Here is a 22,931-nt window from a genome sequence, read left to right as displayed (position 1 = left end):
GCGAGCTCCTGGACAGAGTCAACAGTAAATACGCCTCCCCTAATCAGGATGGCAACCCCTGCAGACTTACAGTCGCCCCCACCAGACCAGTAGGACGGGCCATGGGTCCACTGCCTGGCCAGATGATGGTATGACCTGGAAGAGGGGAGAGTACATTCCTGCAGCATAAATACATCACTCGACTGCTTGGAAAGAAAAGTTAGCACCATCTGACATCTAGTCCTATCTCTAACACTCCTCACATTGAGGCTAAAGATGTTAAGTTTAGCAGCCATGGGGGAGAATAAAGAAGGTCAGTGCAAACGATACACCTTAGTTACCAGTCCGGTCGGGCGGATCCTCCTCTCCTGGCGGGTCCGAAAGATCCAGCAGGCCCTCTGACAAAAATTGTTCCAGGATTGTAGCCACCTGGATGTCTGTTGTGAAGTCGATGACCTCAGGTTCAGACACGAGTTCCTCCACCATCTGCTCCATTTCCTCCTGCTGCGCAAGGGAATCTTCGCAGATTTCTACGACTTGTCGCTTTGAGGACTCAGCAGCTGGGCTGTCCCTCACCTTTCTCTTCCTCTGGATGGCACCTGAGGAGGCAAGAGGGGGAAAATCCTCCAGGGAGAGGACTCCAGCAGCTGGAGGGGAAGATGTTAGTGCTGCTGGAGCTGGGGAGAAGGGAGGCTGGGTTGGGAGAGGTGCAGGTGACAGGACCACTGAGATGGGTGGGTAGGAGAAGGTGAGAGCCTCAGTGGGGGTGACAGGGGTTGGGGACGGGGGGGTGGGGAGGGCCGGGCGAGGGAGGGTGGGAAGGGTAGGGCGAGGGAGGGCCGGGAGACGGGGGGGAGGGACTGTCGTCTTCTTACCATCCTTCTTATTCCCGGTCTTCTGCGCCGCTGGAGCTCTGGCTGGGGCGGGGTTCCCTCTGGCCGGAGCTTTCGCCGCTACAGTTGCCCAGGATCGATCCCTCTTCGGGCAGTCCTTGTAGGAGTGGGCTGCTTGTCCGCAGAGGTTGCACATTGTCCGTTTCGGGCAGTCTTTGGTCTCGTGTCCTGTTACCCGGCAGTTCTTGCAGGCGTCCTCCTTGCAGTCCTTCACCGAATGACCCTTCTTGCTGCATCTCCTGCAGATCTGCGGCATGTCCGGGTAGTAGATGAGGCCGTAGGAGTTGCCCAGCGAGAATGACTGGGGCAGGTGCTGGAGGCCGTCTTCCGCGCTCGAATCCTTGTTCAGTCGGACGATTACCGACCACTTGCCAGTCCAGAAGCCGAGTCCGTTCAGGATGTGGGTGGGTTCCCTCACCACTGTGCAGAACCGCTTCAGGAGCGTGGTGATGTCTTTGCCGGGGGTGTGTGGGTTCCGCATTGAGACCGTCACCCGCCTTTCCTCTCTTTGGACAGGGCAGTTGCCCACAAAGCGAGAGAAAGGGGATTCAGGCCTCGCCGCTTTCACCATCTCCCAGTACCTTCTGCAGATGTTGATCGAAGCGAAGGTCACGAAGAACATCCCGGTCATGAAGGCCTGGATGCTGATGGTCTCCGGCTTAGCGAAGCCCTGGTCCAGGAGCATCTTCTGGCAGAACACTTCTTCCGTCATGTCCGGCACTCTCCCGTCCACCTCCTTCAGCTTCAGGGCCACAGTCTGCTTCATCCAGGGCTCCAGGGTTGGAGCAGCCTGGTTCGGCTTCCTGGTGGCCTGTTGGCTTGAGGAGGCTTCAGGAGGAGATGTCCTGGCCTGGGTCGGCTCACCTGGTCCATCAGCCTTCTTCTTCTGGGTGGCAGGGTTGCTGGTTGAGGCCATGGCTTCTTCCAGCTGTTCCTGTCGCTTGGGGAGGATCTTCGATAGCTCTTTCCCGAAGGGGGCGGAGCTATGCAAATCTTCTCCTTGCTGGCCGAGGTTCTTTCCACGAAATTTCTTCCGCAGCGGTTCCTCGTCGAGCTTCTTCTGCGGCCGAGCTTCTTCAAAGATCCCCTTCAGCAGCGGCTCTTCTCCGAAGGTCTCTGTCGCAGTTCTCCTTCTTCCCGGCAGCGATCTCCCGGAGCTTCTTCCCCGATGGCGGCTTCTCCCTTCTGGATCTTCGTCTTCGGTGGTTCTTCTCCGCAGTTCGTCGCCGGCTTCGTCTGGAACGCTCTTGGATCGCTAAGCTAGTGTTTATAGCCCCCAGTGGTTCTCCGAGCTATCTATCCTTACAAGGACTGATAAGAACAGATTTTTTGAAAGCCCGAGTCGTGCTTTCTATCACCCAAGTGCATAAAAAGTGCAGAGGTGCCACACAAAAAGTGCACAAGGATGCGGTCTATCGCAGCCCTTCTCTTAAAAGAGAGAGGCCCCGCATAACCATTCCCTGACCCTCCAAACCATAGGCCTAGAGGATCAAGGATCGATGGTCCCCCCTCGCCGAAGCTTAGGGAGACCCAAACACACTCCTAGGCTTCTACCTGGGCTGCCACCCCAGTGTCCACCTAGGAGCCTGCATCCTAGTTGCACCTCCCCTCCGAAGAAGGGAGGCCGGGTTGCAGGGGAAAAAGGAACCAGAAGGCCACACATTTTCCCCCTAGACCTCAGGAGGGTCCCAAAAGGGCACCGCATCCCAAAATCCTTGTGACAAACGTGACAAACACACAGTGAAAAACAAAATTAAATAAGTGGATGTGCGCTGTGATACAGCCTGGACATCCGCCAGGTATAAAAAATTCCTCATCTCCCAGCCAGAAGGCCGGGAGAATAAAGGTGTGTGCTCATATAGCGTGAAAGAGAGTGCGTGCAAGTGTGCCTTCACTCAGTGGGATCCCACCCCCAGTGAGTTAGGGCACCCCAGGGTCACCAGCCCTGGGGCACATAGCAACTCGGGCTTCCAAACTACCCGGCCTAATGACCTCGATCCGGCGGTCGCCTGGTCACCTACAAATGGTACCTTTAAACCAAATGCGTACACCAGAGCGATGACCGTTGTGGTTCCCTGCCCTCACCTCGGCGTTCTGTCATCCCCCTACGATGGCCCACGTACCACCGGCAGGGATGATTACTAACCTCAGCTTGAGCAGGTACTACACTTGATCTTAGCCAAAAGGCCGAGAAGCGATAACCCGAGCGGCCCTTGCCTTGCCCGAGCCTGTCCCATACTGCTGTTCACCCCTTGCAGCGATTGATTCAGCCTACTCCTAGGCAATTCCATGGGGCCCTGCAGGCTCACACACATTTACAGCTACTAAGCGGGAGGGAGGTGAATAAAGGCCGGAGAGGAAGCTACACAGGATTTGCTTCTTTTGCTTGCACCACAATGCAGTGCTGAAAGAGGAGGAATCTACATAAAAACGCCTTCCTGGCAACGCCCAAATGCCCTCCTGCCATGCAGATAAACACTGGCAGCGGCAGCAAGTGCATGCCCACAGCCACCCCTTGTTCCTTCACACCTTGTATCAGCTGTAATCCAGTCCAGTCCAGTCCAGTGCTGCCTGCTGAGCAGCACTGACCAACACTGCCTGGGCCCAGGCTTTTATCTCTGAGGCAGGCCCCATTATGATGTCAGAAAGCTGGCTCTGGAATCCTGAGGGCTCCACTATGACACGTGCAAAGTTCCGTCTGAACTTTATATAAGACGGTGCGGCTCAGTCAGTCACTCAGTGTTGCCTGAGAGGGCAACACTGCAACAGCCGGCCGCCAGGCTGTCTTTTTTTTGCACATTTATTTGCCTCCAGGAGGCCACAAGAGGGAGACAAGGGACTGCAAAATGGAAAATAGGCATCCACCAACTTTACAGACAACTTCTCTTTGCTCCTACAACCTCCATCCTTGCACAGTTTGTTATTCTTCCAGGTAACATAGTAACAAATCCAAATTGCTGCTCTCTTTGTAGGCAAGCAAGGGTTTGTTGCAACTGCAATTCTTACTTCTTCTTGGAAATGTAGGGACGACAGTACATTCCATCACATCCATCTAGTGTACACAGGTAGGTCCATTGTGGCGGGCGGGCTGCTTTAATGGCTGTTTGCTGTTCCCCCTACTCCACTCCACTATTTGACTGTGGTGCTGCATCAATCAATCAGTGGCTGGCTCAGGTGCAGCTCTTTAACCTACCTAAAAGGGAGGGCGGAGAGAAGACAAGGAAGGTGAATGAGCTGTTCCAATGTGAAATGCCGGAAACACAGAAACACAGAAGACACACACACACACACACACACACACACACACACACACACACACACACACACACACACACACACACACACACAACAAGAGGTGGCAATGTATTAATTAATTGCATTTAATAAATGAGCTCATTATCACACATGACTGTACAAATGCATTGTCCAACAGGTGTTGAAATAATGGGATTAAAAGGGGAGATCCCATCAGAAAGACAAAAACAATAGCAAACACAAATAGCACTTTTGGAATCTGATTTTAGTCAACACATAAGGGAAGGGTGCACCGGTCCTGGAAATACTGCAATACCAGGTCAATGCGTGGAGTGGACAGAGCAAGCTCTATTTCCATCTCCCTGTTCTAAAAATCCATTTAATATATGGTCCCCAGATAGGGGACGTATCAGATATTAAACTGATAAGAACAGATACTACACTTGATCTTAGCCAAAAGGCCGAGAAGCGATAACCCGAGCGGCCCTTGCCTTGCCCGAGCCTGTCCCATACTGCTGTTCACCCCTTGCAGCGATTGATTCAGCCTACTCCTAGGCAATTCCATGGGGCCCTGCAGGCTCACACACATTTACAGCTACTAAGCGGGAGGGAGGTGAATAAAGGCCGGAGAGGAAGCTACACAGGATTTGCTTCTTTTGCTTGCACCACAATGCAGTGCTGAAAGAGGAGGAATCTACATAAAAACGCCTTCCTGGCAACGCCCAAATGCCCTCCTGCCATGCAGATAAACACTGGCAGCGGCAGCAAGTGCATGCCCACAGCCACCCCTTGTTCCTTCACACCTTGTATCAGCTGTAATCCAGTCCAGTCCAGTCCAGTGCTGCCTGCTGAGCAGCACTGACCAACACTGCCTGGGCCCAGGCTTTTATCTCTGAGGCAGGCCCCATTATGATGTCAGAAAGCTGGCTCTGGAATCCTGAGGGCTCCACTATGACACGTGCAAAGTTCCGTCTGAACTTTATATAAGACGGTGCGGCTCAGTCAGTCACTCAGTGTTGCCTGAGAGGGCAACACTGCAACAGCCGGCCGCCAGGCTGTCTTTTTTTTGCACATTTATTTGCCTCCAGGAGGCCACAAGAGGGAGACAAGGGACTGCAAAATGGAAAATAGGCATCCACCAACTTTACAGACAACTTCTCTTTGCTCCTACAACCTCCATCCTTGCACAGTTTGTTATTCTTCCAGGTAACATAGTAACAAATCCAAATTGCTGCTCTCTTTGTAGGCAAGCAAGGGTTTGTTGCAACTGCAATTCTTACTTCTTCTTGGAAATGTAGGGACGACAGTACATTCCATCACATCCATCTAGTGTACACAGGTAGGTCCATTGTGGCGGGCGGGCTGCTTTAATGGCTGTTTGCTGTTCCCCCTACTCCACTCCACTATTTGACTGTGGTGCTGCATCAATCAATCAGTGGCTGGCTCAGGTGCAGCTCTTTAACCTACCTAAAAGGGAGGGCGGAGAGAAGACAAGGAAGGTGAATGAGCTGTTCCAATGTGAAATGCCGGAAACACAGAAACACAGAAGACACACACACACACACACACACACACACACACACACACACACACACACACACACACACACACACACACAACAAGAGGTGGCAATGTATTAATTAATTGCATTTAATAAATGAGCTCATTATCACACATGACTGTACAAATGCATTGTCCAACAGGTGTTGAAATAATGGGATTAAAAGGGGAGATCCCATCAGAAAGACAAAAACAATAGCAAACACAAATAGCACTTTTGGAATCTGATTTTAGTCAACACATAAGGGAAGGGTGCACCGGTCCTGGAAATACTGCAATACCAGGTCAATGCGTGGAGTGGACAGAGCAAGCTCTATTTCCATCTCCCTGTTCTAAAAATCCATTTAATATATGGTCCCCAGATAGGGGACGTATCAGATATTAAACTGATAAGAACAGATACTACACTTGATCTTAGCCAAAAGGCCGAGAAGCGATAACCCGAGCGGCCCTTGCCTTGCCCGAGCCTGTCCCATACTGCTGTTCACCCCTTGCAGCGATTGATTCAGCCTACTCCTAGGCAATTCCATGGGGCCCTGCAGGCTCACACACATTTACAGCTACTAAGCGGGAGGGAGGTGAATAAAGGCCGGAGAGGAAGCTACACAGGATTTGCTTCTTTTGCTTGCACCACAATGCAGTGCTGAAAGAGGAGGAATCTACATAAAAACGCCTTCCTGGCAACGCCCAAATGCCCTCCTGCCATGCAGATAAACACTGGCAGCGGCAGCAAGTGCATGCCCACAGCCACCCCTTGTTCCTTCACACCTTGTATCAGCTGTAATCCAGTCCAGTCCAGTCCAGTGCTGCCTGCTGAGCAGCACTGACCAACACTGCCTGGGCCCAGGCTTTTATCTCTGAGGCAGGCCCCATTATGATGTCAGAAAGCTGGCTCTGGAATCCTGAGGGCTCCACTATGACACGTGCAAAGTTCCGTCTGAACTTTATATAAGACGGTGCGGCTCAGTCAGTCACTCAGTGTTGCCTGAGAGGGCAACACTGCAACAGCCGGCCGCCAGGCTGTCTTTTTTTTGCACATTTATTTGCCTCCAGGAGGCCACAAGAGGGAGACAAGGGACTGCAAAATGGAAAATAGGCATCCACCAACTTTACAGACAACTTCTCTTTGCTCCTACAACCTCCATCCTTGCACAGTTTGTTATTCTTCCAGGTAACATAGTAACAAATCCAAATTGCTGCTCTCTTTGTAGGCAAGCAAGGGTTTGTTGCAACTGCAATTCTTACTTCTTCTTGGAAATGTAGGGACGACAGTACATTCCATCACATCCATCTAGTGTACACAGGTAGGTCCATTGTGGCGGGCGGGCTGCTTTAATGGCTGTTTGCTGTTCCCCCTACTCCACTCCACTATTTGACTGTGGTGCTGCATCAATCAATCAGTGGCTGGCTCAGGTGCAGCTCTTTAACCTACCTAAAAGGGAGGGCGGAGAGAAGACAAGGAAGGTGAATGAGCTGTTCCAATGTGAAATGCCGGAAACACAGAAACACAGAAGACACACACACACACACACACACACACACACACACACACACACACACACACACACACACACACACACACACACACACACACACAACAAGAGGTGGCAATGTATTAATTAATTGCATTTAATAAATGAGCTCATTATCACACATGACTGTACAAATGCATTGTCCAACAGGTGTTGAAATAATGGGATTAAAAGGGGAGATCCCATCAGAAAGACAAAAACAATAGCAAACACAAATAGCACTTTTGGAATCTGATTTTAGTCAACACATAAGGGAAGGGTGCACCGGTCCTGGAAATACTGCAATACCAGGTCAATGCGTGGAGTGGACAGAGCAAGCTCTATTTCCATCTCCCTGTTCTAAAAATCCATTTAATATATGGTCCCCAGATAGGGGACGTATCAGATATTAAACTGATAAGAACAGATACTACACTTGATCTTAGCCAAAAGGCCGAGAAGCGATAACCCGAGCGGCCCTTGCCTTGCCCGAGCCTGTCCCATACTGCTGTTCACCCCTTGCAGCGATTGATTCAGCCTACTCCTAGGCAATTCCATGGGGCCCTGCAGGCTCACACACATTTACAGCTACTAAGCGGGAGGGAGGTGAATAAAGGCCGGAGAGGAAGCTACACAGGATTTGCTTCTTTTGCTTGCACCACAATGCAGTGCTGAAAGAGGAGGAATCTACATAAAAACGCCTTCCTGGCAACGCCCAAATGCCCTCCTGCCATGCAGATAAACACTGGCAGCGGCAGCAAGTGCATGCCCACAGCCACCCCTTGTTCCTTCACACCTTGTATCAGCTGTAATCCAGTCCAGTCCAGTCCAGTGCTGCCTGCTGAGCAGCACTGACCAACACTGCCTGGGCCCAGGCTTTTATCTCTGAGGCAGGCCCCATTATGATGTCAGAAAGCTGGCTCTGGAATCCTGAGGGCTCCACTATGACACGTGCAAAGTTCCGTCTGAACTTTATATAAGACGGTGCGGCTCAGTCAGTCACTCAGTGTTGCCTGAGAGGGCAACACTGCAACAGCCGGCCGCCAGGCTGTCTTTTTTTTGCACATTTATTTGCCTCCAGGAGGCCACAAGAGGGAGACAAGGGACTGCAAAATGGAAAATAGGCATCCACCAACTTTACAGACAACTTCTCTTTGCTCCTACAACCTCCATCCTTGCACAGTTTGTTATTCTTCCAGGTAACATAGTAACAAATCCAAATTGCTGCTCTCTTTGTAGGCAAGCAAGGGTTTGTTGCAACTGCAATTCTTACTTCTTCTTGGAAATGTAGGGACGACAGTACATTCCATCACATCCATCTAGTGTACACAGGTAGGTCCATTGTGGCGGGCGGGCTGCTTTAATGGCTGTTTGCTGTTCCCCCTACTCCACTCCACTATTTGACTGTGGTGCTGCATCAATCAATCAGTGGCTGGCTCAGGTGCAGCTCTTTAACCTACCTAAAAGGGAGGGCGGAGAGAAGACAAGGAAGGTGAATGAGCTGTTCCAATGTGAAATGCCGGAAACACAGAAACACAGAAGACACACACACACACACACACACACACACACACACACACACACACACACACACACACACACACACACACACACACAACAAGAGGTGGCAATGTATTAATTAATTGCATTTAATAAATGAGCTCATTATCACACATGACTGTACAAATGCATTGTCCAACAGGTGTTGAAATAATGGGATTAAAAGGGGAGATCCCATCAGAAAGACAAAAACAATAGCAAACACAAATAGCACTTTTGGAATCTGATTTTAGTCAACACATAAGGGAAGGGTGCACCGGTCCTGGAAATACTGCAATACCAGGTCAATGCGTGGAGTGGACAGAGCAAGCTCTATTTCCATCTCCCTGTTCTAAAAATCCATTTAATATATGGTCCCCAGATAGGGGACGTATCAGATATTAAACTGATAAGAACAGATTTTTTTTTTTTTTTTATTGAAAGCCCGAGCCGTGCTTTCTATCACCCAAGTGCATAAAAAGTGCAGAGGTGCCACACAAAAAGTGCACAAGGATGCGGTCTATCGCAGCCCTTCTCTTAAAAGAGAGAGGCCCCGCATAACCATTCCCTGACCCTCCAAACCATAGGCCTAGAGGATCAAGGATCGATGGTCCCCCCTCGCCGAAGCTTAGGGAGACCCAAACACACTCCTAGGCTTCTACCTGGGCTGCCACCCCAGTGTCCACCTAGGAGCCTGCATCCTAGTTGCACCTCCCCTCCGAAGAAGGGAGGCCGGGTTGCAGGGGAAAAAGGAACCAGAAGGCCACACATTTTCCCCCTAGACCTCAGGAGGGTCCCAAAAGGGCACCGCATCCCAAAATCCTTGTGACAAACGTGACAAACACACAGTGAAAAACAGAATTAAATAAGTGGATGTGCGCTGTGATACAGCCTGGACATCCGCCAGGTATATAAAAATTCCTCATCTCCCAGCCAGAAGGCCGGGAGAATAAAGGTGTGTGCTTAAAAGTGTGAAAGAAGAGTGCGTGCAAGTGTGCCTTCACTCAGTGGGATCCCACCCCCAGTGAGTTAGGGCACCCCAGGGTCACCAGCCCTGGGGCACATAGCAACTCGGGCTTTCAAACTACCCGACCTCCTGACCTCGATCCGGCGGTCGCCTGGTCACCTACAAATGGTACCTTTAAACCAAATGCGTACACCAGAGCGATGACCGTTGTGGTTCCCTGCCCTCACCTCGGCGTTCTGTCATCCCCCTACGATGGCCCACGTACCACCGGCAGGGATGATTACTAACCTCAGCTTGAGCAGGTACTACACTTGATCTTAGCCAAAAGGCCGAGAAGCGATAACCCGAGCGGCCCTTGCCTTGCCCGAGCCTGTCCCATACTGCTGTTCACCCCTTGCAGCGATTGATTCAGCCTACTCCTAGGCAATTCCATGGGGCCCTGCAGGCTCACACACATTTACAGCTACTAAGCGGGAGGGAGGTGAATAAAGGCCGGAGAGGAAGCTACACAGGATTTGCTTCTTTTGCTTGCACCACAATGCAGTGCTGAAAGAGGAGGAATCTACATAAAAACGCCTTCCTGGCAACGCCCAAATGCCCTCCTGCCATGCAGATAAACACTGGCAGCGGCAGCAAGTGCATGCCCACAGCCACCCCTTGTTCCTTCACACCTTGTATCAGCTGTAATCCAGTCCAGTCCAGTCCAGTGCTGCCTGCTGAGCAGCACTGACCAACACTGCCTGGGCCCAGGCTTTTATCTCTGAGGCAGGCCCCATTATGATGTCAGAAAGCTGGCTCTGGAATCCTGAGGGCTCCACTATGACACGTGCAAAGTTCCGTCTGAACTTTATATAAGACGGTGCGGCTCAGTCAGTCACTCAGTGTTGCCTGAGAGGGCAACACTGCAACAGCCGGCCGCCAGGCTGTCTTTTTTTTGCACATTTATTTGCCTCCAGGAGGCCACAAGAGGGAGACAAGGGACTGCAAAATGGAAAATAGGCATCCACCAACTTTACAGACAACTTCTCTTTGCTCCTACAACCTCCATCCTTGCACAGTTTGTTATTCTTCCAGGTAACATAGTAACAAATCCAAATTGCTGCTCTCTTTGTAGGCAAGCAAGGGTTTGTTGCAACTGCAATTCTTACTTCTTCTTGGAAATGTAGGGACGACAGTACATTCCATCACATCCATCTAGTGTACACAGGTAGGTCCATTGTGGCGGGCGGGCTGCTTTAATGGCTGTTTGCTGTTCCCCCTACTCCACTCCACTATTTGACTGTGGTGCTGCATCAATCAATCAGTGGCTGGCTCAGGTGCAGCTCTTTAACCTACCTAAAAGGGAGGGCGGAGAGAAGACAAGGAAGGTGAATGAGCTGTTCCAATGTGAAATGCCGGAAACACAGAAACACAGAAGACACACACACACACACACACACACACACACACACACACACACACACACACACACACACACACACACACACACACACACACACACACAACAAGAGGTGGCAATGTATTAATTAATTGCATTTAATAAATGAGCTCATTATCACACATGACTGTACAAATGCATTGTCCAACAGGTGTTGAAATAATGGGATTAAAAGGGGAGATCCCATCAGAAAGACAAAAACAATAGCAAACACAAATAGCACTTTTGGAATCTGATTTTAGTCAACACATAAGGGAAGGGTGCACCGGTCCTGGAAATACTGCAATACCAGGTCAATGCGTGGAGTGGACAGAGCAAGCTCTATTTCCATCTCCCTGTTCTAAAAATCCATTTAATATATGGTCCCCAGATAGGGGACGTATCAGATATTAAACTGATAAGAACAGATACTACACTTGATCTTAGCCAAAAGGCCGAGAAGCGATAACCCGAGCGGCCCTTGCCTTGCCCGAGCCTGTCCCATACTGCTGTTCACCCCTTGCAGCGATTGATTCAGCCTACTCCTAGGCAATTCCATGGGGCCCTGCAGGCTCACACACATTTACAGCTACTAAGCGGGAGGGAGGTGAATAAAGGCCGGAGAGGAAGCTACACAGGATTTGCTTCTTTTGCTTGCACCACAATGCAGTGCTGAAAGAGGAGGAATCTACATAAAAACGCCTTCCTGGCAACGCCCAAATGCCCTCCTGCCATGCAGATAAACACTGGCAGCGGCAGCAAGTGCATGCCCACAGCCACCCCTTGTTCCTTCACACCTTGTATCAGCTGTAATCCAGTCCAGTCCAGTCCAGTGCTGCCTGCTGAGCAGCACTGACCAACACTGCCTGGGCCCAGGCTTTTATCTCTGAGGCAGGCCCCATTATGATGTCAGAAAGCTGGCTCTGGAATCCTGAGGGCTCCACTATGACACGTGCAAAGTTCCGTCTGAACTTTATATAAGACGGTGCGGCTCAGTCAGTCACTCAGTGTTGCCTGAGAGGGCAACACTGCAACAGCCGGCCGCCAGGCTGTCTTTTTTTTGCACATTTATTTGCCTCCAGGAGGCCACAAGAGGGAGACAAGGGACTGCAAAATGGAAAATAGGCATCCACCAACTTTACAGACAACTTCTCTTTGCTCCTACAACCTCCATCCTTGCACAGTTTGTTATTCTTCCAGGTAACATAGTAACAAATCCAAATTGCTGCTCTCTTTGTAGGCAAGCAAGGGTTTGTTGCAACTGCAATTCTTACTTCTTCTTGGAAATGTAGGGACGACAGTACATTCCATCACATCCATCTAGTGTACACAGGTAGGTCCATTGTGGCGGGCGGGCTGCTTTAATGGCTGTTTGCTGTTCCCCCTACTCCACTCCACTATTTGACTGTGGTGCTGCATCAATCAATCAGTGGCTGGCTCAGGTGCAGCTCTTTAACCTACCTAAAAGGGAGGGCGGAGAGAAGACAAGGAAGGTGAATGAGCTGTTCCAATGTGAAATGCCGGAAACACAGAAACACAGAAGACACACACACACACACACACACACACACACACACACACACACACACACACACACACACACACACACACACAACAAGAGGTGGCAATGTATTAATTAATTGCATTTAATAAATGAGCTCATTATCACACATGACTGTACAAATGCATTGTCCAACAGGTGTTGAAATAATGGGATTAAAAGGGGAGATCCCATCAGAAAGACAAAAACAATAGCAAACACAAATAGCACTTTTGGAATCTGATTTTAGTCAACACATAAGGGAAGGGTGCACCGGTCCTGGAAATACTGCAATACCAGGTCAATGCGTGGAGTGGACAGAGCAAGCTCTATTTCCATCTCCCTGTTCTAAAAATCCATTTAATATATGGTCCCCAGATAGGGGACGTATCAGATATTAAACTGATAAGAACAGATTTTGATTGAAAATTGCTTTATTGACAATCAATCGTCATCATACAAACATTACTGCGACGCAGCGCAAGCCATGAAGCAGTAAATAATAAATAATAACAGTCGTCAAACATAACATGACAGTATAATACACAGTACAGGCTAGCCTATGCTATACATTACACCACATGCTACACTAACATTCTTGCATTCACTAACGCCAAACAACAAAGCATTACAGACAAGTGATGGGATAGGGGAGTGGGTAGGAGGGGATAGGGAAGGGGGAAATCACAGGCCCGAAGCTTTATTGAAAGACAACACACAAGAAGGGAGAGTGGGGGGAAGGGGAGTATCAGTCCTCTTCCTCATCGACGTCCGGGCTGTCCCAGGTGGAATAGTCTCTGAGCAGGCTGTGGATCAGCCTGCGGCAGTCCTGGACGGACACACTCTCTCTCCGCAAAATCAGACGGTTCCTGGCAAACCATATAGCGTCCTTAAAGCAGTTCATAAGGCGCCAGGCTTCCTGGATTGCTCCATCCGTGGTATTCCCAGGAAATAGTCCATAAAGTACCGAGCGGTACGACAGTCTGTTCCTGGGTACTGAGTCCTTGAGTTCATGTTCCAAGGCTTTCAACAGACCCTGTGCAAAGGGGCACTGCCAGAAAATGTGCAAAGATGTTTCCTCCGTGAAGGGGCACCTGGGGCAGTACCGGGTCTTGCACAGGTTGCGGGCATGCATGAATGACCTAAGAGGCAGTCCTCCCTGGATGGCCATCCATGAAATGTCCTTGTGCCCGTTGGTCAACCTGCCAGATGACACGTTAGTCCAAACAGTCTCCAACGTGTCGGCATGAAGCCCTGGAACAGACTCCAGTGGGTCCTTTGCTCTGATGTGCTTGTGGATCGTCTTAGGTTTCCACAAGTCGGGCTTAAGACCCTCCAGTTGATGCTCCCTCACAAACCGGACGACATCTCCGTAGAACCAGGGAGCGTGCCAGTTGTAAGGGAAGGAGCTGTCCCACTTGTCCCAGCCAAAACCTCGCCAGAGGGGAAGGAGGAAGTAGCGGGACATGGCCTTGCCCGCAGAGCCGTTTGCTGTCCTCAGAGTCCTACGAACACAGTCACATACAAAAGCGATCCGCAGCAGAGTGGGAATGTCGGGTATACCCTTCCCACCTTTGCGGGGCTCCTTGTACATAACAGTCCGCTTTACTCTGTCCATTTTCGAGCCCCAGATGAAGCGAAACACAGTCCTGGTAATGGCCCTCGAGACGGTGGCAAGAGGGGGCCATGCCTGTGCAGTGTATTGTAGCACAGGCAAGACTTCGTTACGCAGGACCATTGCTTTGCCCTCAATAGTGAGTTGTCTGAGGCTCCACAGTCCGATCCTTTGGTTGACTTTGGCCAAGCGTTCTTCCCACGACTTTAGGGCTGCACCTTCCTTACCGAACCAGACTCCCAGAATTTTGATGAAGTCCGGCTTGATAGTAAACGGGAAGGAGGCAGGAGAAGGCAGGTACCACTTTCCGAAGAGCATGGCTTCCGACTTCCCGCAGTTGACTTTTGCCCCTGAAGCGCGTCCGAACTCCTCGCAGGTCTGGACGAGTGCAGTCACCGAACTCTGGTCAGCGCAGAAGACGGTCACGTCGTCCATGTACAGCGAGCATTTGACCTCGAAGTGTCCTGGACCTGGTGCGGTGATCCCTCTGATCTCTCCATTCTGCCGGATAGCCTCTGCGAAGAGCTCTATAACACAAACAAAAAGGAGAGGTGAAAGAGGACAGCCTTGTCTAACCCCCGACGATACAGGAAAGGGGTCAGTCTTCCAGCCGTTCACCAGCACCGAGCTGTAAATGTCGCAATACATCAGGTTAACATACAAACAGAACAACCTGCCAAGCCGCAGCCTACGCAGAGCCTTACCCATGAATTCGTGAGAGACCCGGTCAAAAGCCTTCTCCTGATCCAGACTGACCAGGGCCGCGTGTGTACGGCGGCTTTGCATGTAATGCACCGTGTCCCTCACCAGGGCAAGACTGTCAGCCACCCTACGGCCAGGAATGCCGCAGGTTTGGTCCGATCCGATGATCTGTCCGATGACAACCTTCAGTCTGTTGGCCAATACTTTGGCGAGGATCTTGTAGTCCACGTTCAGGAGAGAGATGGGACGCCAGTTTTTCAGGTCACATCTCTCCCCCTTCCGCTTATACAAGATCGTGATCATGCCTTCTCTCAAGGACGGTGGCATTCTACCCTCCACCACCATCTCCTCATAGAGCTCCAGCAGGTCCGGACAGATCAAGTCCCCCAGCGCTACATAGAGCTCTGCTGGGAGACCATCACTGCCCGGGGTCCTGCCGGGTCTGAAGGATTTAGCGGCAGAGAGCAGTTCCTCCACCGTCAGGGGTACATCCATAGCCTCCGTACCTGCAGGATCAAGATGATTAGTGATACCTGACAGGAATTTATCGGCGGCTTCGGGGTCAGTGGTTTTCCGGGAGTAGAGGCTTCGGTAGTAGTCTGTGACGACTCCCATCACCTCCTTCTTCCCAGAATGCATGTTTCCGGTCTCATCTCGAAGTTCCTTCAGGGGCGTGTGGCCGGCATGGAGTTTCCTGAAAAAGAACGAGTTACATTTCTCACCCTTCTCCAGGTTCTCCACCTTGGAACGAAAGACAATTCGCTTGGATTCCTCCTCAAAGTGCCTTTTCAGGCCCTTTTTGGCTTCCTCCAGCTCCTTCCTGACGTCCCAGCCGCATTGAAGGAGGTCTTGCAGGGATCGCAGCTGACGCTGCATCTCTCTGAAGTCTCTCTTCCTCTCACACGCCTGTTGACGACTTTTTGCCTGAAAGAAACAACGAAATTCAACTTTAACATATTCCCACCAGTCACAGGTTTTGTCAAAGAAAACTTTATCATTCCTCCAAACAATATAGGCGTCTCTAAGTTCCGCCAGTACCTCCTCACTTTCCAGCAGGGCACAATTCAGCTTCCAGGAGCCAGGGCCGGGAGGAAAACCGTGGCCGATGGCACCCTGGAAGAGAATGGCCCTGTGGTCGGAGAAGAAGCAGGGGACCATGGAGTGCCCATGCTGCTTGACTGCCCGGGAGGTGAACACAAAGTCAATCCGAGAACGAAGTGAGCCATCGGGTCGGCTCCATGAATAGTTCACAGAGCCGATCCCCATGGAGCCCACAACGTCCTGCAAGGATGCTTCGGTTACCATCTCGATAAGCAGTTTGGAACTGACATCCAGTTTGATTGAAGTGCCGGAACTTCGTCCATCCTCTTCGATGGGGCAGTTGAAGTCCCCGGCCATCACCACTGCCCTAGTGGTGGCGAGCTGGGTCCGCAGGGTCTGGAATAGTTCCAGGCGCTCAGCCTTCATAGGGGGAGCGTACACGTTGATGAGCCTAATCGGCTCTCCTGCCCAGGAACCGTCTACGACCAACAAGCGGCCGCAGGCGAGCTCCTGGACAGAGTCAACAGTAAATACGCCTCCCCTAATCAGGATGGCAACCCCTGCAGACTTACAGTCGCCCCCACCAGACCAGTAGGACGGGCCATGGGTCCACTGCCTGGCCAGATGATGGTATGACCTGGAAGAGGGGAGAGTACATTCCTGCAGCATAAATACATCACTCGACTGCTTGGAAAGAAAAGTTAGCACCATCTGACATCTAGTCCTATCTCTAACACTCCTCACATTGAGGCTAAAGATGTTAAGTTTAGCAGCCATGGGGGAGAATAAAGAAGGTCAGTGCAAACGATACACCTTAGTTACCAGTCCGGTCGGGCGGATCCTCCTCTCCTGGCGGGTCCGAAAGATCCAGCAGGCCCTCTGACAAAAATTGTTCCAGGATTGTAGCCACCTGGATGTCTGTTGTGAAGTCGATGACCTCAGGTTCAGACACGAGTTCCTCCACCATCTGCTCCATTTCCTCCTGCTGCGCAAGGGAATCTTCGCAGATTTCTACGACTTGTCGCTTTGAGGACTCAGCAGCTGGGCTGTCCCTCACCTTTCTCTTCCTCTGGATGGCACCTGAGGAGACAAGAGGGGGAAAATCCTCCAGGGAGAGGACTCCAGCAGCTGGAGGGGAAGATGTTAGTGCTGCTGGAGCTGGGGAGAAGGGAGGCTGGGTTGGGAGAGGTGCAGGTGACAGGACCACTGAGATGGGTGGGTAGGAGAAGGTGAGAGCCTCAGTGGGGGTGACAGGGGTTGGGGACGGGGGGGTGGGGAGGGCCGGGCGAGGGAGGGTGGGAAGGGTAGGGCGAGGGAGGGCCGGGAGACGGGGGGGAGGGACTGTCGTCTTCTTACCATCCTTCTTATTCCCGGTCTTCTGCGCCGCTGGAGCTCTGGCTGGGGCGGGGTTCCCTCTGGCCGGAGCTTTCGCCGCTACAGTTGCCCAGGATCGATCCCTCTTCGGGCAGTCCTTGTAGGAGTGGGCTGCTTGTCCGCAGAGGTTGCACATTGTCCGTTTCGGGCAGTCTTTGGTCTCGTGTCCTGTTACCCGGCAGTTCTTGCAGGCGTCCTCCTTGCAGTCCTTCACCGAATGACCCTTCTTGCTGCATCTCCTGCAGATCTGCGGCATGTCCGGGTAGTAGATGAGGCCGTAGGAGTTGCCCAGCGAGAATGACTGGGGCAGGTGCTGGAGGCCGTCTTCCACGCTCGAATCCTTGTTCAGTCGGACGATTACCGACCACTTGCCAGTCCAGAAGCCGAGTCCGTTCAGGATGTGGGTGGGTTCCCTCACCACTGTGCAGAACCGCTTCAGGAGCGTGGTGATGTCTTTGCCGGGGGTGTGTGGGTTCCGCATTGAGACCGTCACCCGCCTTTCCTCTCTTTGGACAGGGCAGTTGCCCACAAAGCGAGAGAAAGGGGATTCAGGCCTCGCCGCTTTCACCATCTCCCAGTACCTTCTGCAGATGTTGATCGAAGCGAAGGTCACGAAGAACATCCCGGTCATGAAGGCCTGGATGCTGATGGTCTCCGGCTTAGCGAAGCCCTGGTCCAGGAGCATCTTCTGGCAGAACACTTCTTCCGTCATGTCCGGCACTCTCCCGTCCACCTCCTTCAGCTTCAGGGCCACCGTCTGCTTCATCCAGGGCTCCAGGGTTGGAGCAGCCTGGTTCGGCTTCCTGGTGGCCTGTTGGCTTGAGGAGGCTTCAGGAGGAGATGTCCTGGCCTGGGCCGGCTCACCTGGTCCATCAGCCTTCTTCTTCTGGGTGGCAGGGTTGCTGGTTGAGGCCATGGCTTCTTCCAGCTGTTCCTGTCGCTTGGGGAGGATCTTCGATAGCTCTTTCCCGAAGGGGGCGGAGCTATGCAAATCTTCTCCTTGCTGGCCGAGGTTCTTCCACGAAATTTCTTCCGCAGCGGTTCCTCGTCTAGCTTCTTCTGCGGCCGAGCTTCTTCAAAGATCCCCTTCAGCAGCGGCTCTTCTCCGAAGGTCTCTGTCGCAGTTCTCCTTCTTCTTCCCGGCAGCGATCTCCCGGAGCTTCTTCCCCGATGGCGGCTTCTCCCTTCTGGATCGTCGTCTTCGCTGGTTCTTCTCCGCAGTTCGTCGCCGGCTTCGTCTGGAACGCTCTTGGATCGCTAAGCTAGTGTTTATAGCCCCCAGTGGTTCTCCGAGCTATCTATCCTTACAAGGACTGATAAGAACAGATACTACACTTGATCTTAGCCAAAAGGCCGAGAAGCGATAACCCGAGCGGCCCTTGCCTTGCCCGAGCCTGTCCCATACTGCTGTTCACCCCTTGCAGCGATTGATTCAGCCTACTCCTAGGCAATTCCATGGGGCCCTGCAGGCTCACACACATTTACAGCTACTAAGCGGGAGGGAGGTGAATAAAGGCCGGAGAGGAAGCTACACAGGATTTGCTTCTTTTGCTTGCACCACAATGCAGTGCTGAAAGAGGAGGAATCTACATAAAAACGCCTTCCTGGCAACGCCCAAATGCCCTCCTGCCATGCAGATAAACACTGGCAGCGGCAGCAAGTGCATGCCCACAGCCACCCCTTGTTCCTTCACACCTTGTATCAGCTGTAATCCAGTCCAGTCCAGTCCAGTGCTGCCTGCTGAGCAGCACTGACCAACACTGCCTGGGCCCAGGCTTTTATCTCTGAGGCAGGCCCCATTATGATGTCAGAAAGCTGGCTCTGGAATCCTGAGGGCTCCACTATGACACGTGCAAAGTTCCGTCTGAACTTTATATAAGACGGTGCGGCTCAGTCAGTCACTCAGTGTTGCCTGAGAGGGCAACACTGCAACAGCCGGCCGCCAGGCTGTCTTTTTTTTGCACATTTATTTGCCTCCAGGAGGCCACAAGAGGGAGACAAGGGACTGCAAAATGGAAAATAGGCATCCACCAACTTTACAGACAACTTCTCTTTGCTCCTACAACCTCCATCCTTGCACAGTTTGTTATTCTTCCAGGTAACATAGTAACAAATCCAAATTGCTGCTCTCTTTGTAGGCAAGCAAGGGTTTGTTGCAACTGCAATTCTTACTTCTTCTTGGAAATGTAGGGACGACAGTACATTCCATCACATCCATCTAGTGTACACAGGTAGGTCCATTGTGGCGGGCGGGCTGCTTTAATGGCTGTTTGCTGTTCCCCCTACTCCACTCCACTATTTGACTGTGGTGCTGCATCAATCAATCAGTGGCTGGCTCAGGTGCAGCTCTTTAACCTACCTAAAAGGGAGGGCGGAGAGAAGACAAGGAAGGTGAATGAGCTGTTCCAATGTGAAATGCCGGAAACACAGAAACACAGAAGACACACACACACACACACACACACACACACACACACACACACACACACACACACACACACACACACACACACACACACACACACACACACAACAAGAGGTGGCAATGTATTAATTAATTGCATTTAATAAATGAGCTCATTATCACACATGACTGTACAAATGCATTGTCCAACAGGTGTTGAAATAATGGGATTAAAAGGGGAGATCCCATCAGAAAGACAAAAACAATAGCAAACACAAATAGCACTTTTGGAATCTGATTTTAGTCAACACATAAGGGAAGGGTGCACCGGTCCTGGAAATACTGCAATACCAGGTCAATGCGTGGAGTGGACAGAGCAAGCTCTATTTCCATCTCCCTGTTCTAAAAATCCATTTAATATATGGTCCCCAGATAGGGGACGTATCAGATATTAAACTGATAAGAACAGATACTACACTTGATCTTAGCCAAAAGGCCGAGAAGCGATAACCCGAGCGGCCCTTGCCTTGCCCGAGCCTGTCCCATACTGCTGTTCACCCCTTGCAGCGATTGATTCAGCCTACTCCTAGGCAATTCCATGGGGCCCTGCAGGCTCACACACATTTACAGCTACTAAGCGGGAGGGAGGTGAATAAAGGCCGGAGAGGAAGCTACACAGGATTTGCTTCTTTTGCTTGCACCACAATGCAGTGCTGAAAGAGGAGGAATCTACATAAAAACGCCTTCCTGGCAACGCCCAAATGCCCTCCTGCCATGCAGATAAACACTGGCAGCGGCAGCAAGTGCATGCCCACAGCCACCCCTTGTTCCTTCACACCTTGTATCAGCTGTAATCCAGTCCAGTCCAGTCCAGTGCTGCCTGCTGAGCAGCACTGACCAACACTGCCTGGGCCCAGGCTTTTATCTCTGAGGCAGGCCCCATTATGATGTCAGAAAGCTGGCTCTGGAATCCTGAGGGCTCCACTATGACACGTGCAAAGTTCCGTCTGAACTTTATATAAGACGGTGCGGCTCAGTCAGTCACTCAGTGTTGCCTGAGAGGGCAACACTGCAACAGCCGGCCGCCAGGCTGTCTTTTTTTTGCACATTTATTTGCCTCCAGGAGGCCACAAGAGGGAGACAAGGGACTGCAAAATGGAAAATAGGCATCCACCAACTTTACAGACAACTTCTCTTTGCTCCTACAACCTCCATCCTTGCACAGTTTGTTATTCTTCCAGGTAACATAGTAACAAATCCAAATTGCTGCTCTCTTTGTAGGCAAGCAAGGGTTTGTTGCAACTGCAATTCTTACTTCTTCTTGGAAATGTAGGGACGACAGTACATTCCATCACATCCATCTAGTGTACACAGGTAGGTCCATTGTGGCGGGCGGGCTGCTTTAATGGCTGTTTGCTGTTCCCCCTACTCCACTCCACTATTTGACTGTGGTGCTGCATCAATCAATCAGTGGCTGGCTCAGGTGCAGCTCTTTAACCTACCTAAAAGGGAGGGCGGAGAGAAGACAAGGAAGGTGAATGAGCTGTTCCAATGTGAAATGCCGGAAACACAGAAACACAGAAGACACACACACACACACACACACACACACACACACACACACACACACACACACACACACACAACAAGAGGTGGCAATGTATTAATTAATTGCATTTAATAAATGAGCTCATTATCACACATGACTGTACAAATGCATTGTCCAACAGGTGTTGAAATAATGGGATTAAAAGGGGAGATCCCATCAGAAAGACAAAAACAATAGCAAACACAAATAGCACTTTTGGAATCTGATTTTAGTCAACACATAAGGGAAGGGTGCACCGGTCCTGGAAATACTGCAATACCAGGTCAATGCGTGGAGTGGACAGAGCAAGCTCTATTTCCATCTCCCTGTTCTAAAAATCCATTTAATATATGGTCCCCAGATAGGGGACGTATCAGATATTAAACTGATAAGAACAGATACTACACTTGATCTTAGCCAAAAGGCCGAGAAGCGATAACCCGAGCGGCCCTTGCCTTGCCCGAGCCTGTCCCATACTGCTGTTCACCCCTTGCAGCGATTGATTCAGCCTACTCCTAGGCAATTCCATGGGGCCCTGCAGGCTCACACACATTTACAGCTACTAAGCGGGAGGGAGGTGAATAAAGGCCGGAGAGGAAGCTACACAGGATTTGCTTCTTTTGCTTGCACCACAATGCAGTGCTGAAAGAGGAGGAATCTACATAAAAACGCCTTCCTGGCAACGCCCAAATGCCCTCCTGCCATGCAGATAAACACTGGCAGCGGCAGCAAGTGCATGCCCACAGCCACCCCTTGTTCCTTCACACCTTGTATCAGCTGTAATCCAGTCCAGTCCAGTCCAGTGCTGCCTGCTGAGCAGCACTGACCAACACTGCCTGGGCCCAGGCTTTTATCTCTGAGGCAGGCCCCATTATGATGTCAGAAAGCTGGCTCTGGAATCCTGAGGGCTCCACTATGACACGTGCAAAGTTCCGTCTGAACTTTATATAAGACGGTGCGGCTCAGTCAGTCACTCAGTGTTGCCTGAGAGGGCAACACTGCAACAGCCGGCCGCCAGGCTGTCTTTTTTTTGCACATTTATTTGCCTCCAGGAGGCCACAAGAGGGAGACAAGGGACTGCAAAATGGAAAATAGGCATCCACCAACTTTACAGACAACTTCTCTTTGCTCCTACAACCTCCATCCTTGCACAGTTTGTTATTCTTCCAGGTAACATAGTAACAAATCCAAATTGCTGCTCTCTTTGTAGGCAAGCAAGGGTTTGTTGCAACTGCAATTCTTACTTCTTCTTGGAAATGTAGGGACGACAGTACATTCCATCACATCCATCTAGTGTACACAGGTAGGTCCATTGTGGCGGGCGGGCTGCTTTAATGGCTGTTTGCTGTTCCCCCTACTCCACTCCACTATTTGACTGTGGTGCTGCATCAATCAATCAGTGGCTGGCTCAGGTGCAGCTCTTTAACCTACCTAAAAGGGAGGGCGGAGAGAAGACAAGGAAGGTGAATGAGCTGTTCCAATGTGAAATGCCGGAAACACAGAAACACAGAAGACACACACACACACACACACACACACACACACA

The 22,931-nt window shown here is 51.1% G+C and overlaps 8 non-coding genes and 3 pseudogenes across 8 annotated transcripts; all 11 read right to left on the bottom strand.

Moving 5' to 3' along the window:
* Positions 1 to 3,001: 3,001 nt before the first annotated feature.
* Positions 3,002 to 3,071, bottom strand: LOC142720272 (U2 spliceosomal RNA; annotated as a pseudogene).
* A 1,338-nt stretch (positions 3,072 to 4,409) lies between these two features.
* Positions 4,410 to 4,600, bottom strand: LOC142720237 (U2 spliceosomal RNA). Its single transcript, XR_012873046.1, has one exon. It is a non-coding gene; the product is annotated as a U2 spliceosomal RNA (small nuclear RNA).
* A 1,334-nt stretch (positions 4,601 to 5,934) lies between these two features.
* Positions 5,935 to 6,125, bottom strand: LOC142720236 (U2 spliceosomal RNA). Its single transcript, XR_012873045.1, has one exon. It is a non-coding gene; the product is annotated as a U2 spliceosomal RNA (small nuclear RNA).
* A 1,348-nt stretch (positions 6,126 to 7,473) lies between these two features.
* Positions 7,474 to 7,664, bottom strand: LOC142720235 (U2 spliceosomal RNA). The gene has a single exon (XR_012873044.1). It is a non-coding gene; the product is annotated as a U2 spliceosomal RNA (small nuclear RNA).
* A 1,340-nt stretch (positions 7,665 to 9,004) lies between these two features.
* On the bottom strand, positions 9,005 to 9,187 carry LOC142720252 (U2 spliceosomal RNA). The gene has a single exon (XR_012873054.1). It is a non-coding gene; the product is annotated as a U2 spliceosomal RNA (small nuclear RNA).
* A 788-nt stretch (positions 9,188 to 9,975) lies between these two features.
* On the bottom strand, positions 9,976 to 10,045 carry LOC142720271 (U2 spliceosomal RNA; annotated as a pseudogene).
* Positions 10,046 to 11,397: 1,352 nt separating this feature from the next.
* On the bottom strand, positions 11,398 to 11,588 carry LOC142720234 (U2 spliceosomal RNA). The gene has a single exon (XR_012873042.1). It is a non-coding gene; the product is annotated as a U2 spliceosomal RNA (small nuclear RNA).
* A 1,336-nt stretch (positions 11,589 to 12,924) lies between these two features.
* LOC142720246 (U2 spliceosomal RNA) lies at positions 12,925 to 13,110 on the bottom strand. The gene has a single exon (XR_012873051.1). It is a non-coding gene; the product is annotated as a U2 spliceosomal RNA (small nuclear RNA).
* A 5,546-nt stretch (positions 13,111 to 18,656) lies between these two features.
* Positions 18,657 to 18,758, bottom strand: LOC142720267 (U2 spliceosomal RNA; annotated as a pseudogene).
* A 1,356-nt stretch (positions 18,759 to 20,114) lies between these two features.
* Positions 20,115 to 20,305, bottom strand: LOC142720233 (U2 spliceosomal RNA). Its single transcript, XR_012873041.1, has one exon. It is a non-coding gene; the product is annotated as a U2 spliceosomal RNA (small nuclear RNA).
* Positions 20,306 to 21,631: 1,326 nt separating this feature from the next.
* LOC142720232 (U2 spliceosomal RNA) lies at positions 21,632 to 21,822 on the bottom strand. The gene has a single exon (XR_012873040.1). It is a non-coding gene; the product is annotated as a U2 spliceosomal RNA (small nuclear RNA).
* Between the last annotated feature and the right edge of the window lie 1,109 nt (positions 21,823 to 22,931).

Source organism: Rhinoderma darwinii, unplaced genomic scaffold, assembly GCF_050947455.1.
Source record: "Rhinoderma darwinii isolate aRhiDar2 unplaced genomic scaffold, aRhiDar2.hap1 Scaffold_495, whole genome shotgun sequence".
NCBI lineage: Eukaryota > Metazoa > Chordata > Amphibia > Anura > Rhinodermatidae > Rhinoderma > Rhinoderma darwinii.
The sequence above is the reverse complement of the archived record's forward strand: the minus strand, read 5'-3'. Positions and strand labels throughout refer to the sequence as shown.